Source organism: Amblyomma americanum, chromosome 6, assembly GCF_052857255.1.
Source record: "Amblyomma americanum isolate KBUSLIRL-KWMA chromosome 6, ASM5285725v1, whole genome shotgun sequence".
Classification (NCBI taxonomy): domain Eukaryota; kingdom Metazoa; phylum Arthropoda; class Arachnida; order Ixodida; family Ixodidae; genus Amblyomma; species Amblyomma americanum.
In genome coordinates this window covers 157,680,957-157,687,707 of record NC_135502.1, presented here as the reverse complement: position 1 = coordinate 157,687,707, position 6,751 = coordinate 157,680,957, and the positions used below count along the sequence as shown (strand labels likewise).

The 6,751-nt window shown below is 43.6% G+C and overlaps 1 long non-coding RNA gene across 1 annotated transcript; it reads left to right on the top strand.

The window, feature by feature from the left end:
* Positions 1-2,244: 2,244 nt before the first annotated feature.
* On the top strand, positions 2,245-3,011 carry LOC144095032 (uncharacterized). The gene is made up of 2 exons (XR_013306674.1): positions 2,245-2,292; positions 2,744-3,011. It is a non-coding gene; the product is annotated as an uncharacterized LOC144095032 (long non-coding RNA).
* The last annotated feature ends 3,740 nt before the right edge of the window (positions 3,012-6,751 follow it).

Genomic DNA, 6,751 nt, shown 5'->3' with positions numbered 1-6,751 from the left:
AGAAAAGAACCTGTTGTGATTCTACACTCATTTTGGAGCACGCATTCATTTTTGTCCTCCGTAATACATTGCTGAACATACTGGATTAGTTCAAAGTGTGGAACAGAATAAAACAAATCAACCACATCTATGCTTAAACCATCACATGTTGCCAGGCTCTCATTTCGGTTGAAATCACCTACTGCCTCAGGATTAGGTACGAGAAACGGATCCTTTACGCGAAGTGACGACAAATGTTTGCAAAGATAGGTAGCCACAACCAACTGCCAAGAAATGTGCTCAGAGACGATTGCGCGGAAAGGAACGTTAGGCTTGTGCATCTTAACACTAAAGGAAATTTCTAGCACCGATCTTCAGAAAAGGCGATGACTTTACTTCCGAAGTTTAAAGTATGAAGGTATAGCAAAAAAGTGAAGGAAGCTGTACAATCGGTGCTAGAAATTTTCTTTAGTGCTAAGATGCACAAGCCTAAAGTTCCTTTCCGGGCAAGCGTATCTGAGCACAATTCTTGGCAGTTGTTTGTGTCTACCTATCTTCACAAACATTTGTCGTCACTTCGCGTAAAGGATCCGTTTCTCGTACCTAATTCTGAGGCAGTAGCGGATTTCCTCCGAAATGAGAGCCGGGCACTATGTGATGGTTTTAGCGTAGATGTTGATTTGTTTTATTCTCTTCCACACTTTGAACTAATCCAGTATGTTCAGCAAATTATTACGGATGAGCGATGATTGCGTGTTCCAAAATGAGTGTGGGATCACAACAGGATCCTTTCTTTAACTGTTATCTTACTACCTGAGTAACACGTTTGTTGAGTGGGTTGTTCATCTTTATATGCAAAAATCGAGTTTGTTCATAGGTGCTAAAGTAGCTCCCATTCTCAGAGACATTTATCTAAGCAAGGTTGATATGACAGTTGAGACTGATCTAGCCGGTTATTGCATATGCATTTTCTGTTATGTGCCAGATTACCTGGTGCTGCCTTGGTCCGTGAATCCCGAATTTGTGTCAAATGTTCATAGTTTTGCACATAATTGGTCGGGGCTAAGGTTCACACATAAAGTCCCTCAAGAAAGAATCTTACCATGTCTGTTGGCAGTATTCCCCAAGAAGTGAAAAGTCCATTTTGAATTACAGGTCTTTTCTTTCAAAGCTTGCAAAAAGTGGCATGTTTACGGGATGCTTAAGCATGGCAGTAAAGAAATCTTATAAAATAATGCCCAGTCTCTTAGCCCAAATAGACAGATGTAGGGAAGCTGGTTTCTGGGACTCAGTTCTCGTTTCGAGTGCAGACAAGTCCTCCATGAGCTGAAATCGTCTGCAAGTACATCGGGGCTGGAAAAGGGTTCGGAAGAAGGGAGAAGAAAGGTAGTGGGTTACGCCATATGTCCAAACGCTTTCGCACCGGATTAAAAAGAGTGGGAAGCAAGCATGGGTTAAAGGTTCTGTTCACTGCACCTAACAAGCTAGAGAGTGGGAGCGGCAGTTCAAAGAAAGCATGAAGGGCGCAGAAGAAATGCTTGCAACATAAATCATGAAAATAGTTATGTTCCCTGTAAGACTGGCGTAGTGTATCAAATCCCTCAGTCCTGTGGCCTTACCTGCATAGGTCAAACTTGGCCGCTGCGTTAACGTGCGGCTAATGAAGCTCGCTAATTCTTTAGGAAAGAAACTAACCTAGCTAAGCATTGTTTCACGTGCAAATGTACGCCATTTTTTTACGATACTGATGTCTTGTTCGCTCATTCTGACCGGCGCACTAGAGAAGTGGCTGAGGCGTTTCAGGTTATCAGAAAAAGTAATCGGTGCGTGAGTATGCCATCTGTTACATTACGGCTTCGAGAAATCAATATGCTACTTAGTGTGTAGTGGTTCTGCGGATATTCACGTGTTTTAAAGCAGTTTTCTCCTTCTGCTAGCAATAGGAGTCTTGTTGACACTGCGCATGTGCGTTGTTTTTTCGTGTGTGTATATATGACGTGCTTCTTCCTAATAAAAAATCTGTAGTAACTTCAGCGCTGGTTTGTGTGTCTCGTCTCATACATGGTCCGTGTGTGTTTGCGCTTTTGAACCACCACTATGCATCAACACCAACTAGCGCAGTGTGCAGTTTTTATGCAATTTAATTTCTTCTTGACGCTGTTTCGGTTTCATCAGTCGAACGATGACTGTGGCGTGAAGTTGGCGTTTAATTCACATGAGGCATAAAAAATCGGTTATATTATTGCTAACAGGTCTTTTTTTGTCATTCCTGGTCTTGGAAGAGGCTGGAATAAATGTCGTAGTCAATTAAAGGTACGTATCAGCGATTGTATTAGTTTTTCGAGTTGCATCCGGTGTCCAAAACATCAACTTGACGACAGTCGGCGTTCAGTCGATGAAACCAAAACAGCATGAGAGAACAAATTCAATTATAAATTATTTAGCGGGGTTGTAGGCAAGTACTACCTGGTAATCCAAGTATTTTATAAAACACGCAATAAATTTAGGTGTCTATATTTCTTTAATGGCTCATGCACCTTTCTGTTATTCTTATTTTGGTTGTTTAAATTTATTATGGTTACGGATATTAACAGCATACGAAATTTGCTGATATTTCAAGTATTGCACATTGTAGCATTGCATACGGCCATGAAGCATTTCCTGAAAGATGTGACCGTAATACTTTGGAAAGTGATTTTTATCCACCTTACTGAATATCAATTTGATGTGTGTTTATTCGTTCACTTTTACATCTGCTATGCAGCACAGAATTTCAACAGCCACCATGGAAGGCAACAACAGAGTGGCTGCGTTCGTGCTGGGGGCGAGAGACTGGGATGGCGGTCGGAAAGTTCGGATGAAGGTGGCGGGCACTTCAGCCCAGTAATTGGGGCTTTGTACGCAAGATTGCCCAAAATGTCTTGCAAAACAAACAAATAACTAAGAAGCATTCTTATTTGCATTGTAATTTCAGTAGTAACATGTACACAAAAAATACTGATGAAGTGAATAAAGCCTTTCTGGGTTGGCAAGGTGGGCCTTAAGTCTAATTGGGTCGGTGGGCCCAAAGGCATACAGCTATTGGTTCTGTATGGGCTACCTTAGTCGACTTTCCGCAAGTTATCGCCTAGGAAGCCCACTGGGATCAGAAGGGCTACACCACGGGCCCAGTACGGGCTAGCCCACGGAGGCCCGGCACGGGCTAGCTCACGCAGGCCAGGCACGGGCTAGCTCACGCAGGCCCGCCACGGGCCAGGCCACGCAGGCCCGGCACGGGCCAGCCCACGCAGGCCCGGCACGGGCCAGCCTACGGAGGCCCGGCACGGTCAGCCCACGAAGGCCCAAGGGGATCCAGTGCGGAGCCTTGTGGGGTATGCAGTAAGCCCACTGGGCAGCCCTTGAGGGTCCCCCCGTTGCGCAGATGCAAATCCCGCTCACATCCCACCTGGGGCCCCTATAGGCAGCCCGTGCCGGGCCCACAAGGTCCCGCAGTTCAGAGCCCCATTAGTACTACTGGGGAACAGGAAGATTCTGCGCCAGAACTTTTCTCCAACATGGAGTTCCTCCAACAGGAATTTTCTCCATCATATAGTTCATCCAACAGAGAGTTTCTTCAGAAAGAGTTTCTCCAACAGGGAGATTCTGGGACATGGAGTTTCTCAAACATGAAATTTCTCAAGCATACAGTTTCTTAAACATGGAGTTTCTCAAGCATGAAGTTCCTCAACAAGGAGTTTCTCAAACAGCGATCTCCTGCAACATGGAGTTTCTCCAACATGGAGTTTCTCTAAAAGGGGGCTTCTCCAAGCATGAAGTTTCTCCAAAAATGAGTTTCTCCAACGTGGTGTTTATCAAACCAAGAGTTTCTTCAATATAGAATTTCTCCAACAGAGAGTTTCTCCAACCTGGAGCTTCTACAGCATGGAATTCTTAAATAGAGATTTTTTCCAACAGGGTGTTTCTTCAACGTGAAGTTTTCCATTCTGGAGTTTCTAAAACAGGGGGTTTCTCCAACAGAATTTCTGCAACAGTTTCTCCGACGGAGAGAATCTCCAACACGAAGTTTCTCCAACATCAAGTTTCTCCAACAGGAAGTTTCTCCAACATGGAGTTTCTCCAACAGGGAGTTTCTCCAACCTGGAGTTTCTCCAGCATTGAGTTTCTCAACAGGAATTTTCTTCAAAAGGGAGTTTCTAAAACATGAAGTGTATTGAACAGCGAATTTCTCCGGCATGCAGTTTCTCTTGCAAGGATGTGCTACAGCATGGAGTTCTTCCTACAGGGAGTTTCTCCAACAGGGAGCTCCTCCAACAGTTTCTCCAACCTGGAGATTCGACAGCATGGAGTTCCTCAACAGGGAGTTTCTCCTACAGGGAGCTTCTGCAACATGGACTTTCTCCAACTTGGAGTTTTTCTAACAGCGAGATTCTCCCGCATAAAGTTTCTGCAAAAGGGAGTTTCTCCAACATGAAGATTCTCTGATAGGAAGTTTCTCCATAAAGGAGTTCTTCCAACAGCGAGTTTCTCCAACAGGAATTTTCTCCAACATAGATGTTCTCTAACAGGAAGTTTCCAGAAAAGGGTGTTTGTTCAACAGGGAGTTCTCCAACATTAATTTTATTCAACAGGAAGTTTCTTCACCAGAAAGTTTCTCAAGTTTCTCCAACATGAAGTGGCTTCAACACGGAGTTTTCCAACAGCGAATTTCTCCAACAGGGAGTTCCCCAAACTGGAGTTTCTCCAGCATAGAGTTTCTCAACTGGAAGTTCCTTCAAAAAGAGAGTTTATCAAACAAGAAGTGTGTAGAACAGAGAATTTCTCCCGCAAGGAGTTCCTACAACGATTTGCTCCAGCATGGAGTTCCTACAACAGGGTGTTTCTCCAACAGGAGTTTCTAAACAGGGAGCTCCTACAACAAAGTTTCTGCAACCTGGAGATTCGTCAGCATAGAGTTCCTCAACAGGAAGTTTCTCCTACAGGGAGCTTCTGCAACATGAAGTTTCTCCAACTTGGAGTTTTTCTAACAGCGAGATTCTCCCGCATAAAGTTTCTCTGACGTGGTGTTTATACAACATGAAGTTTCTCTAATTGGAAGTTTCTCCAATATAGAGTTTCTCCAGCAGCGAATTTCTCCAACAGAGAGTTTCCCAAACATAGAGTTTCTCTAAGCGGAAGTTTCTCGTAAAGGGTGTTTGTTCAACAGAGATTTTCTCCAAGTTACATTTTCCCCAACAGGAAGGTTCACCAAGATAGTCTCCAACCTGGAGTTACTTCAACATGGAGATTCTCCGCAGCGAAAATCTCCAACAAAGAGTTTCTCCGGCAAAGTCTCCAACCTGGAGTTTCTCCAATATGCTGTTTCTCAACAGGGATTTTCTCCAACAGAGAGTCTTACCAACATGGAGTTTCTTCAACATAAAGTTTCACCAACAGGAAGTTTCTGCGCCACGAATTTTCTTCAACATCGAGCTCTTCCAACAGGAATCTTCTGCAACATAGAGTTTTTCCAACAGAGAGTTTCTTTTAAAGCAAGTTTCTCCAACAGGGAGATTCTGCGACATGAAGTTTCTTCAACATGGCATTTCTCAAGCAGAGTTCCCCAAAAGGGAGATTTTTCAACATGGAATTTCTCAAACAGCGAGCTTCTCCAACGTGGAATTTATCACACATAGAGTTTCTCCAACAGAGTTTCTCCAATATGGAGTTTCTCCAACAGGGAGTTTCTCCAACAGAGAGATTCGCCAGCAGGGAGATTCTACAACATGAATTTCTCCACCATAGTTTCTCGAACAGGGAGTTTCTCCAACCTAGAGTTACTCAAGCCCGGAGTTTCTCAACAGGCAGTTTCTTCAATAAGGAGTTTCTCAAACATGAAGCCTCTCCAGCATGGAGTTTCTCAACAGGGATTTTCTCCAACAGGGTTCCCCCTACATGTAGTTTCTCTAACAGGGAGCTTCTCCAACATGGAGTTTCTCCACCGTGGAGTTTATCGAACATGGAGTTCCTCCAACAGAGAGTTTCTCGAAAATGGAGTTTCTCCAACAGGAATTTTCTTCAATAGAAAGTTTCTCAAATATGAAGCTTCTCAAACAAGAAAAATCTCCAGCATGAAGTTTCCTCAACCGGTAGCTTCTGCAACATGGAGCTTCTCTAAATTGGAGTTTTTCTAAGAGGAATTTTCTCGAAAAGGGTGTTTGTCCAACAGACAGTCTCTCCAACATGAATTTTCGCCAAAAGGAAGTTTCTCCGACATAGTCTTCAACACGAAGAATCTCCACAGCGAACTTCTGCAACAGAATTTCGCCAACAAAGTCTCCAACCTGGACTCTCTCCAACATGAAGTTTCTCAACAGGAATTTTCTCCAACAGGCAGGAAGTTTCTGCACCAACAGGAAGTTCTGCACCAAAAAGTTTCTCCAACATGGAGTTCCTCCAACAGGAATTTTCTCCACATAGCTTTTATTCAACAGAGATTTTCTTCAAAAAGAGTATCTCCAACAGGGAGATTCTGGGACATGAACTTTCTCAAACATAGAATTTCTCAAGCAGAGCTTCTCCAACATGGAGTTTCTCAACAGGGAGTTTCTCAAACAGCGATCTCCTGCAACATGGAGATTCTCCAACATAAAGTTTCTCTAACAGGAGACTTCTCCAAGCATGAAGTTTCTCCAACATGGTGTTTCTCGAACTGGGAGTTTCTGAAACCTAGAGTTACTCCAGCACCGAGTTTCTCAACAGGCAGTTTCTTCAACAGGGAGTTTCTCAAACATGA